The 12,996-nt window shown below is 39.2% G+C and overlaps 1 long non-coding RNA gene across 1 annotated transcript; it reads left to right on the forward strand.

The window, feature by feature from the left end:
- The first annotated feature begins 2,551 nt into the window (after positions 1-2,551).
- LOC127644059 (uncharacterized) lies at positions 2,552-6,458 on the forward strand. The gene is made up of 4 exons (XR_007970618.1): positions 2,552-2,727; positions 4,936-5,379; positions 5,545-5,705; positions 5,792-6,458. It is a non-coding gene; the product is annotated as an uncharacterized LOC127644059 (long non-coding RNA).
- The last annotated feature ends 6,538 nt before the right edge of the window (positions 6,459-12,996 follow it).

Raw genomic sequence — 12,996 nt, forward strand, 5'->3', positions numbered from 1 at the left:
CAATCCAAATTATGCCATTTACCTCTTGTTGTGATGGCACTCTGGAAACAGCAGCTCATTACATGGCCTCATAGTGTGCTGGCACTGAATGCAGCCAGAGTTTCTCAACCTTATTTTCAGCATCTACTCATTCCAAACTTTTGTAGGAGTGAAGCAGACAAAAAATGTCCAAAGAGTTGCACTGGAGCTAGGCAAATGAGATCTAGTTTAGAAATATGTGCTAATCAACCTGATCTCATAAAAAGTCGTACATCATTTATGAGTTGACTATCTCACACAATGTTTGCATAAACGCGTATGACTTCATCACGTGCAAATTCTTGGATGTCCAACGTGGAAGTAAGTGCAAGTTCCACGCACAAGGCGTTAAGGACATATTATTATATTATTATAATATTATGCCCTAACATCTCTAAACTTAACCAATCAGTAGAGTGTGTAAACATGATAGGAAGCTGTTGTGTGTGACAGAAGCAAGTAATTGTTGCGTGTTAGATGGAAACGATGTCCATTGGACATCTTTCATTGGCTACAATGAAAGTCGTAGGAATTCAAACGAGTGTAGTCGCACTATGTCATACAAATGAGCCAAATTTAGAAAAGTCGTATGAATCCTAACTATTTTGCAGTGAGAGTATGTTGGTTTTAACTCATACATATTTAATGCCCTAGTCCCTCTGGTACCTCACACTAATTATGTTTCCATAAAACGTACACTTCCAAAACGTGTAGCTCATCAAAAAGTTTATTGATATACAGTAGTTTAAAATATTTTTCCATTTAACTCAAGCACATAAACTCTATGTTGCTACTTCAAATCAGTCAACTGCTAAAATGTTCACTTTGTCTATAGCAAAACAGCATGAAAAGTGGATGGAAACTAGGTTACTGCTGGTCATATTTGGAGTTGATGCATGATCTGGTAAGAAATTGGTAGATGTCCAATCTGAAGCTTAACCCATTTCATAAGTGTTTTGGTTTGTGATTTTTCTCATTAGAGGTGATTCTTTAATCATCAGGGGGTTAGAAAGTGTCAGCAAAGCTCATTAGGCTATGAACTGATGTAACTGATGTAAATAGAGTAGACTGTGAGAATCAAGATATGTTTAAACGTTAGGAGACTGTTGGAGGTCTGGCCTCGTAGTTAATTTTGTGGTGCTTATGTGGGTGATGCAAGTCTCCAATGTTTTGTGTTCCTTTCATGGATCACGGAATGTATCAATACAAAGGGGGACCCAAGCATTTTAAAAAAAATACAACTAAGACACGTGTGCTCCCTGAATGATAATAATGCATGTTTCCATTTGTGAAAACCATCCACGGCAAAGGCAGGTTCAATTTTCTTGTTTAATGCCAGTCCTTTGTCTTCACAAAAGCGACAATTACTATGTAGGTTTATTATTTTTTGGTTTTTTTGTTTAGCACATCAATATGTAGACTGATATAGCTAATGGAAATGCAAATTATCGATAACACATCACAAGTGTCGACATATATTTATTTTTATTAAAACCTGGCACATACCCAGATAGCAAAAAATATCCGCACGGCTTCTTTTTGCCGCCGTCCCTAAGCTGTCGGCTATGGGTGCGTCCCACTGGCGGGGATGAAACGTTTGCCGCCGAATTCGTCACTCCCATTTCTTGCGATATGCCGCCCGCGAAACGCTGGCGGGCCGCCCGCTTCATTTTCTCTGGCGGTTGTCGCGGGCTGATCGACCGCGGGCGGCTGGCGGCAAGTCGCTTTGAAATACAAGGATTTCTACTCTCAAAATCGACCAGACATGTTGGCTATTATTATTTTTTGCTCCAAAGCCATTAGTGTTTATAACAGAGTCTTGACTCTTGATTCCATGATAAGGTAAGGTTTAGGAAATTACATTTAAATTACTTTGAAACTCTGAAGCGATTATACAGTAATATATGTAAAATATATTGAATTATTTTATGCACTTCAAAATTGTTTACATTTCTTTGATTGCTGCGCATTTGAGACATGCACCAATAAACCAAAAAGAATTCCTTTTGTAAAACTTACTTGGCAATAAATATCTTTATGATTCTGATTAGGTTTTAAAATAGATATTTAATTCATGGTATGAACAATTTAGCAGAATAAATTGATGAAGTTAGACTTTTCACGAATGCCTGACTATCAGTGAACAGTGAAAGACATCTGCAACATGGCCAAAATCTCGGGTATACTTAAATTTTTTTTATTAATTTGCAACCATGGTGATATCTGTCATAAACATGAAAATCCCTGTTTTGACGTGAAGGATAAACTCAATGAAAGAGCGAAATTATCCTCTGGTTTCACAGTTGCGCAGAAATTTCGTTTATGTCTACATTTTTTCCAACCTCGATTTTTTTTGTTATTTTACCTTTTACAGGTTTTGCAATTATGACCTGTACAAATGTTTAAGAAAATGTTAAAGTCCCTGTAAAGGCAATAAAAAAAAAATCTAAACGCATTATAAATGTTAAAAATGTATTGCTAAAACACATTACAAAGACTGAACTGTGAAGTTCCGTTGTCGCCATATCTGTTTCCGGTTTACTTGCGCATCACCCAAAATGTCTGTTTTTACTCGATGTCTCCAGAATCTTCCGAAAATACGCGTCAGCGATGTTCATCGCATTGTTGATGCCTGGTCCCCTGCTCCGACAAGCAAGAGGGACAAGGGCTTTAAACTCTACATATCGAGTTATCTGCACAACTACAAGGGTAAGTATTTTAATCTAATGTGGTGTGCCGGCAGATAGCGGCTAAGCTAGTTCGCCACATGTTCATTTTTTATGTAAGGTTAGTATAGAAGCTTGTTTTTTCTTAGTTTTAAAGCAGACTGTTTGTTAAGTTTTGTGATAATTGTAATATAAATTATATTAACTTGCTCTCCTCTCAGTTTCTAATAAAGATCAGGGCACAGGTGAAGTCACTGTCAGGGCATTGTTCTACAGGTCCATGAGGAAAACAGATAAACCTCACAGTTTGAGTGTATGGTGAAGCTAGAATTGATAAGACCGCAGTTACAGGCTTGTTACTTTAATGGCCCGGTGTTCCTGGGGACTCGGCTAAGGTTACTCATGTTTAATGTAACTCAAATCAAATGAAAACAGTTATTGTAGGCAGGTAAGTTTCCCTAACTGGTCCCCTCTGTGTAAAATGTGTTCTTATTCAAGTTTTCAACTCAGTCATTCGTTTAAGATGCAATCTTGTGTTATAAGTATTAGGCTATCATGATTATACAGTGAGCAAGCTATATAAATAAGTATTTAATATAATAAAAGTGTAGAGCAACAACCGAGGGTGTAAGGTAAAGGCTGAATATTGTAGATTTATTACAATATGTTGCATGTTTGAATTAAAATACCTGTGGATATGCAGGAGCACACACTCTACAAAGGCCTGACTGGAGATTTGCCTGATCTGTCCGTCCATCAGGTGAGTAGGGATACAACAATAGCAAATTTCACTGTACAGTATGATATATCAACCAAAATCTGTATACCAATATTTCATTACCGTAATTTCCGGACTATTGAGCGCACCTGAATATAAACCGCACCCACTGATTTTTACAAAAAATATAATTTTGAACATAAATAAGCCGCACCTGTCTATAAGCCGCAGGTGCCTACCGGTACATTGAAACAAATGAACTTTACACAGGCTTTAACGAAACACGGTGTGGCAGCGGGGGCGTGGTCAAGCGCCCGTCCGGGAGAGAAAAGCGGTAAGGGCGCTTACACCTGAGCTAAATTATGTCTAACGCCGGTGTCTAATTTCAGTAAGCATGGGGAGAGCGGCATAAAAAGGCAGCAGCCACAGAGCTGAGAGAGTGACACACGTCAGTCTAGTGTTGGCGCATAGAAGAATTGAGAAACTTTATAAAATTGATTGTAAACATTGCTGTGGCCATTAAAAGCCTTACCTGGAACGTCAAGTGCCCTGCTGAAAACTGTCACACTGGTGCCCGTGTGACAGTTTTCCCAAGAAGGACATGTGAAGCAGGGCACTTGAAATTAGACACCGGTGTTTGACATAATTTAGCGCAGGTGTAAGCGCCCTTACAGCTTTTCTCTCCCGGACGGGTGCTTGACCACGCCCCCGCTGCCAAACACGGCTTGTAATAAAACATTTGCAGTAAACAGTAGCCTACCAAGAAAGTCATTGGTCACTATCTTCCTCGTCCTGTGCACTGAAACCACTGAAGTCATCTCCTTCGGTGTCGGAGTATAGCCTCAGATTTAGTTGTCTTTTTGCACTGAGTCAATTCCTCACGCTGCTGTTTCCAACGTCTTATCATCGATACATTAAGACCAAGCTCCCGTGCAGCAGCTCTATTTCCTTTTCCAACAGCCAGATCAATCGCCTTCAACTTGAAAGCTGCATCATATGCGTTTCTCCATGTCTTTGCCATGGTGAGGTTGACAAAATTACTACCGTAATCAGAATGATGGGAAGTTTGAGCACGCTCGATTTAATCTAAACAGTAGGCTAAACAAAAAAATTGTTTGACCTTAACCCGTTCGGCAATTTCATTGGTCTAATGAAAGCTTCACGCCGCCAAAAAACTGAGCACGTCACAGAATGTTTTTTTTTTTTTAATAAAATTTGAAAGCGGAAAAATCCATATATTAGCTGCGTCATTGTATAAGCCGCGAGGTTCAAAGCGTGGGAAAAAAGTTGCGGCTTATAGTCCGGAAATTACGGTATTTTCTTTTTCCTCCCCTTTTACAAACAAATATTCTGCTTCAAAGAAAAAAAATGAAATTGATGTTATCATAAGGGTTCTTCATTATGAACTTGTATGCCATGCATAACATACTGTGGATAGAAATTACAGGGAAAGTTACTGGTATGATAATTGTGGTTATATTATATTACTATTATATTTAGTGTATTGCTAATCAATATGTTGTTACTTCCCAGGTGACAGCGGCTCACTTCAAGAGCAGGTGAAGCAAGTTGGGACAATGTTGAAGACATTTGCTCGCACTGGGCAATCGGGTACAACTTGCAAACAACACCTGTGGTTGTTGGTTTAATTCCCACTGGGGCCACCTGTACATGTAGTAGACCTAGATATAAATGTCATAGTTTAGTAGTTGAAGGACCAGGACTGACTACTTTATTCTTTTATTCTGGGAACCCCTGTAGGTGCAGATCAAACCCTAATGCTGCGACGTCTTGGAGTTTGGCGATGTTGTGCGTAGCATGGACAACAAAATGCTATGCTGCAACATTTCAGTGCCAATGTGTCTGTTGGAGAGTTATCCCTGCCAGGGGATCTGTTACTCCCCCCTAGACACCCAGGAAGATTTGGTGTTGCTTGACAACAGTTTGAGGCAGGATAAAGAGCTCCAACAACGATTTGTAAGTGTGCCGATTTTGTTTATAACGCCATAGGGTAATCTAAAAAGTAAAATTAAGATCGTACACTGCATATTCTACAGTCTGAATCCACAGCCTGTCACATTTTAAATTTATGAGAAGCTTCAGAGAAATGTAATTTGTAACATGTTTTTTTTGTATTTTTAGCTTCGGTTTTTGGCAATCAAATGTGGGAGGGACCTAAGGACAACCGTGTGGCGAATGCTTCAGAGTGTCTTCTCTAATCACCTTTCCATCAATACAACCTGGACTGGTGTAGGGGGATAAAGCATGTTTTAGAGACATGTTCCTGAAGACCATTGTTCAAAGTAAGTTGGATATTTTTTTTATATTTAAGTAGATGTGTATGACCTTATGCCATTCAAATGGAATGACAGATCGTTATTTTCTACAGGAGCCATCCGGAAGAACCCGGCAACCCAGCATGCCACTGATGAGGCGATCCAGGTTAACGTTACGCGTTACCTGAAAGGAGCATCTGAACATGAAGGTGGAAAAAGGCGCCGCACAGCTGAGAGGGACCCACAGCCGACCCCTTAAACCTAGGCTGACTACTGACACCCCAGCATCACTGACAACTGGAACCCTTTCTTTATCCTGCAGTCAGTAACATCAAGACCCCTAAAAAAGCCTGCTAAAAGTGTCAGACTACACTCACCCAATCCACACTGTTCACTGTTGAAATTGCTTTTTTTTTTTTTTTTTCTTTTCTCTCGTGACCCTGCTTTTAGGGCAGCTCCTTGGATGAATATGGGATGGTTTGTCCTTTTATACAGGCGCATGAGGAATCACTGAAGATATGTCAATTTGCACTGCCTCATTCTGGAGGTCGGGGAAAACCGGTGATTCTTAGCCCACTACGCCACACAGTCCCCAACCTCTCCAGACATTCTGATTGGCTGTGTTCTCTACAGCCAGATTTTCTGCTGTTAATTATATTTATTCCCACGTGTTGTCATGTGTAAGTTGAATGTCAAAATGTATATTATACCTGTTATCCTGCACATTCCTTGATACCAAAGATCTCAATTATTTCATATACAATGTGCTGCTTATTTCATTGTTACAGTGCTTAACTATTCTATTGTTAAATATAGCATGTATATCCTTGTGCCACAGGTCAGCATTGCAGTTATAATGGTATATTCTACTCCAGAGCTTTACTTTAAATTATTACCACTTAACCTATTGTTAGAAATGACTTGTAAATATGACGTTATACCTCAATTTATTTGGTATCCTGCACTTTATTTGGTACCAAATATCCTCATTGCTTATGTTTACTGGTAATTCTTTTCATCCCAGAGCTGACCTCTTTATATTATTAACAATTATTGTAAGTGTTACAATAGTGTTTTTAAAAAAAAAAAAAAAAATGTATTACCAAAATTGATTTGGAAACCTGAATGTTCTTTAGTGTGTGTGTGTGTGTGTGTGTATATATATAATGTTTGTATTTTTCTGTTATTTATATTTCAGTGGTCTGACATCTTGTTTCAATGACAGTTACTGTACTTTGAAATGTGGAATTAAAACGCCAAATGGAAATTTGTCTGGTTTGATCAATCATTATTCTTGATAAACTGCATGCTATAAATATATATATATATATATATATATAAAATATATATATACATATATATATATATATATATATATATATATATATACAATAAGCGGCGGCAGATCGCTCGAAAAAAGCGTTTGCCTCCGACGGTCCGCCTTCGATATAACGACGGATAGCCAGCGGGCCGGCCGCAGAACGAAGGCGGTAGGAAGGCGGCTGCCGCTTTTAAAAAGCGGCTGCCGCCGGCGGTGCGCCGTCAAACGTGTTTGCGATATCGCCATTCTGCCGCTTCTACTGCTGCCGGCGCACCGCCAGCGGCCCGCCGACTTATTGCTATCTGGGTATATCCTTTGTCGATACATCAAATTTAGTTAAAAACTAGTTTGAAAGTCATTAACGCAAAACATTTAGTGTCACATGACAGACTTTAAATCCCATCTGTCCACACAACAAAAAGCATAGCGGAAAGGACTTATGAGGACACTCAAGTTTTCTTAAATTTCGTTAAAGACAATTACCTTTATTATTAGTTGATTAGCTTATAAGATTCCTGTAGCAATCGCTTGAATAGTGCATAGAGAGAGCGGAGATGGAGGGGAGCACCTGAGGTGGAGAAACCAAGCAGGCCTCTGATGTGCTTTCATCCTTCAAAACCTCATCAGAACTCTTATGTTTGTCACGTTACATAATGTCACATCATTCTTATGTTTTTCCCAAGGACTTTTATGTTTAAAGTTTGAAGAGACTCTTATTTTGAAGTTTTGCATCTTCCCCTTATGTCTGTCTTCGTGTTCTTTGCCCCAATTGTATCCCAGGTGTTCCTCGTCTCTTTGTTATCCCAAGTGTATATATATTTAAGCAATATCACATAAAAAAGCGAGCGAGCGTGCGGTAGCTTACACATCAATGTACACTTGCGTCAGACATGCTTGTGTAGAATGATGAGACAGTGGAGCCTTTTGATAGTGTTATAGCTCATAATACATGTATATGTTTTTTGATTGTGTCAAAATTTCTGGATTTAAGATGAGATTTCCTACAAAAAGAGTTCAAAGAGATCCTTCCAAAGACAGTAAGACCGTTTTCAAGCTCTCTTGTCTCATATAGTTTTAGCATGTGGCACAGAAAATGGCTCACTTTAAGTGTGTCAAATTTGTTAAATCGAAGGACAAAGGAGTGTCTTAGCTTGCCATGGGGGTTTCTTCAGAAGATGGCCTTTAAGTCATGTCAATGATTATCCACAGAACTCTCTTTGTTCTCAAGAGAGTTAAAGTTAGCCAGATTCAGGTTTTAGCTTGACTCGTTGGTGCCAGCAGAGCAGTCTTTAATTTATGACTTTGAGGAATGTTCGGTGTGACTGCTGGCCTCTGAGTGTGGAAATTCTTCTGCCCATAAGATCCTACAGGGTTCACATACTTTTTCTTGACACTGTATATTGTACCATCATTTTAATTTGATTGTGCCATTTACAATGCTTCATATGGTAAGTCTTCAACCTTAGTCTTTTTTCCCCCCTGATTTTCAAATAGTTAATTGTTTTAAATAGATTGCATTAATGTTGTAATTCATCTAGGAGCTGGTTGGTTTGGTTCATGGCTTAGAAGTCTTTATTGAAGCAATATTTTAAAATGCTTATGAAGAAAATGAATAAGAAGAATACTTCTCAAACTAAGGCAGCCAAAAATGTATTAAATATTATGATTCTTTGCCCATAGCTTCTACCTCCCAGAGGACACAAAGATGACCATAGCTTGATTTATACTAACAAATGAGTAAAAATGGCCACAAATGGAGTGTGGACAAAGGCAATATAGCATCTAATCTGAAGTGTTCAGGTGCTAATGCTGTTTAAACCTACTTGCTACTTATTTTAGGTTATTATAGAAGTGACAGGCCATTCTTTTGGAGTCTAGTGCATTCCCTTAAGGGTTCTGGCACACTGGAGAGGCGAATTGGCCTGCGGCTTATCGACATGTGATGATGCTACGGTACTTTCTCTTTATAATTTTAAAATGTGTCAATTGGCCACTATCTTCCACCACATGTCTTCATTTTTGCAATTCTGGAAGTGTAAAATAATCACTCTTTAAACAAATCCTCTCTGGGTGTTTAAGATTTTGCTAGCTGTCATAGATCAGATTCCATCTCTTTCGCCTGTAAGCGAATTGCATCTTGTTGATTTCTAAGGCCTTTTTACTTTAGCTTTGACTAAGAGGCTAATTCCCCTATCTACTAGCTCACCTTGAAGAAGGCCTGTGGGAAAACAGGTTCGTCACTTTTTCTTTATATTTATAACTCCACGAATGCACCTCTTGTGAACAAGATGTATGGCTAAGCAACTACACTGATGCACTAATGCCTGAGAATTATTTTTAGGGTTGCTTTTCTGCAAGCCTAGCAATAGTTTGTTAATTAACAACAAAACATTTTGGAATAAGCAGAATTCTAGCTCCCCTCCACTTCATCTCTGTTTGTGCGATGTCTTACTGAGTATGAGATGGATTACGGTGTGGAGCTACATCATGAATTAACAAGCATTCAGCATCAGACTGTTGTCCACATCTTGGAGAGATGGCATTTGAAAACACAGTCGAAGGCACAAATATGCATCCAACCACAGAGATTAGTGAACTAGCATTGAATGAGAAGTTTAGGTGGTGTAAATGTTTCAGCATATGTTTGCATTTAGCAAAAACAGAAACAACTGACCCATTAAAATGATCAGTAATTATTTAAAGAAAGATGTACAGAGAGTACAGAGATGAATCTTATATATACATTTATATAAATGTCCACAAATGGCAAATTTAGCAATATTTGTACAAACCTCATGTCTATATAAAATTTTCCAGACAATAGGTTGGTTTCACGTGACGTCACGCTGCTGCATCGCGAGAGCGCACGATTCAGATGGAGGGCAGGAAGTGAAATAGCTGAGGATCTGCCGTCTGGAAAAATGCCAATGTTTTATGTAGTTTACGGCTGCTCCAATCGTTCTAATCGAAATAAGGGAAAGGGTTTTTATAGAGTACCGAAGATTGTCACTCATAAAGGTGAGAAATGTAAAAAGCTCACAGACCAACGCCGTAAAAAGTGGATTTTTAACGTTCGTCTGCGGTCGAGAGGAGCAGAGTCTGTTAATGCCCGTGTCTGCAGCGACCACTTCGTCGGAGGTATGTTAGCTAGCCAACGTGTTTTTTGTGTCTGTGTTTATATAGCATTAGGTTGTCATTAAATGCTCATTTACTTAGAAATGCTTATTAAGTTACCGGTAGTCTAATATGGACTTCATTGGGGCTTTTTAGGTTGCCCTAGCACTTTGGGTGACGTTGAGTCGGTAGATTGGGCTCCAACGGTCAACCTAGGTTACCAAAAACTAAGCCCAAATCAGAGGTGTCTCTTAAACTAGAGCAAAGGATGAAGATCAAGGAAGACCAACAAAGACGGTCAGAATGTGCAGATGCTATGTTGGATCTCCAACAGACAGATGAGAGCCTGGATCTGACACAGACAGCCGAAAGCTCAGAACCGAAGCAGCCAGCTGACAACAACCCACAATCAGAGGGGATCAGTGGGAATGGGACATTAAATGATAAAGGTAAATTATTGTACTAAGATGTGTAACCAGCATTATTATTCATTGTTATTAATAATTATTAATTGTTACAAACGTTGACCAGAAAACTTGTATGTTTGTAAAAAAGATTACTTCACAACATTTCACATAATTCATATTAACTAAAATCACTCTGTATAATTGGACCAGAGAACTTGCATGTTTGTAAAAAGGTTGTCAAAAAGATAACTTCACAACAATTCACATAATTCATATTCATGAATTAACTAATTATGCTCCCCACTGATATGTTGCAGGCTATGTAGATGCTGGATGCCAGACTGAGCTAACAATGGATGACATTGAGAAGAAGATGGAGGATGTTCTGAGACAAAACACAACAGAGCTGGGAGATCTTCGAGCCAAAGCACTGGACACACAGTTCAACAAGGAGTCCTTTGAAAAAAACGAAGACAAGACAATGTTCTACACGGGGCTCCCCAACTTCTTAGTTTTAATTCAGATTTTTGAGCTTTGCAAACCCTACATCAGCTGTGGTCTGTGCTGTCTAAATTTGAACAGTTCATTTTAGTTTTGATGAAGCTGAGACTAAATCTCCCGCTGAAAGATTTAGCTTTCAGGTTCAAGATCTCTCTGCCAACTGCTTCTAGAGTTTGGCATAAAGTAATTGACATACTTCATGAAAGGTTGGAATTTCAAATTGAGTGGCCAGAGCGACATGTTCTTCAAGCTACAATGCCAATGGGATTCAGACAGGCATTTGGATGTAAATTTGCTGTGATAGTTGACTGTTTCGAAGTTTTATTGAGAAGCCCTCTAATTTACTAGCCCAAGCACAAACGTGGTCAAACTACAAGCATCACCATACTGTAAAATTTCTGATTGGTGTTGCACCCCAAGGCTATGTCACTTACATATCTTGTGCCTGGGGAGGGAGAGTCAGCGATAAACAGATCACAATAGAGAGTGGCCTCCTAAAAAACCTGTTACCTGGAGATATTGTCCTAGCAGACCGTGGGTTCAATATTGGTGATAGTGTGGGATTTTACTGTGCTTCACTACAGATACCTGCATTTACCAAGGGGAGAAAACAGCTGTCAGCGTATGAGGTGGCAGACACAAGAAAAATAGTGAATTTGCGTATTCATGTTGAGAGAGTTATCGGTTTAGTCAGAAGAAAATATCAGATTCTGCAAAGCAGGGCTATGCCCATAGAGCACATGGCAATAAAACAAGGAGAGGCACTAGCATTGATTGACAAGATTGGGCTTATTTGCTGTGTCATGTCTAATCTTTCGGAGTCTATTTTCCCATTGGAGTAAGGAGGATGGAGGGATAGGGATAATAATCAGTCAGTCCAGTACCTGAGCCCTCACACATGTAGTGTCCAATACCTGATCCCTGCTTCTTGGCTCTGATGATGATAAGTAAGAGGACATGGAGTAGTAGTATCTGAGCCCCGACACATATCAGTCTGTTAATATGTTTTCAACAAGTGTTATACTTTTATCCACTAGTTCAATTGTACTGGCTATATGTATTATATGTAATGAAATGGATTCTAATCTGTTATTGCACACCATGTTCTTGTTATTATAACAATTGTTGAAAAATCTAATCTTGTAAATAAACCACCATGTATAATTCTGTCTTCTCAATGGCATTTAATCTTTTCATTTAAATTATACAACAGCCAGAACTCACAAAGACCACACTCATAACAATAGTCAAAATGTAATCTTGTCTCATACAACCGTATTGATATAACAGCATTATCACACAGCCCACTTTCAAGAGTGCCTGGATCCTTTCATTACATTACACATGTGAGTTTGTAACTTGCTGTCCCAGTATTTCTGGAAGTATACCGTTTCTAAAAAAGCACTCAACTTTAGGGATAACATCATCCCAAAGTTCAAGATCGGGCAAAATCCTTTCAACAAAAATGTCATTGTGGTTCCACACAACAAAATCACAGTACTCAGCATCTACAATGTGAAGCTGTCCCTGAACTTGGTAGTAGTCATGAGTCCGGTCCAGCATGACATTATCCCCATCATTGATGAGGCAGAAGCCCTTTTCCCCAGCACACAAGCGCAGATTGGCTTCATCTTGGTGAGAGTGTGGACACTAAAATCACAGAGAGAAGGACACGTGAACAATAGACTAACAAATATATTTTCTGCCTTTTTGCTCAGTTTAGGACTTGAGACACGACTCAGACTCGAGATTTAGGGACTTTACTACAACAGAGACTGTAATATTACCTTAATCTCACAGATGCCAGTTCCGTGACAGTCACAAGCAACAATCCCATCAGGGGAGGTCCCCATGTATGGCCACTTGGGGTTCAGCCAGAGACCACTGTCCATACAGGAGAAGCCTGCATGCTCCCGACCCATCAGCTTCTCATAGACTCCTCTGGCTTGTGCTTCATGTTTGCATCCATAACTGT

This window comes from Xyrauchen texanus, chromosome 5 (assembly GCF_025860055.1).
Source record: "Xyrauchen texanus isolate HMW12.3.18 chromosome 5, RBS_HiC_50CHRs, whole genome shotgun sequence".
Classification (NCBI taxonomy): Eukaryota; Metazoa; Chordata; class Actinopteri; order Cypriniformes; family Catostomidae; genus Xyrauchen; species Xyrauchen texanus.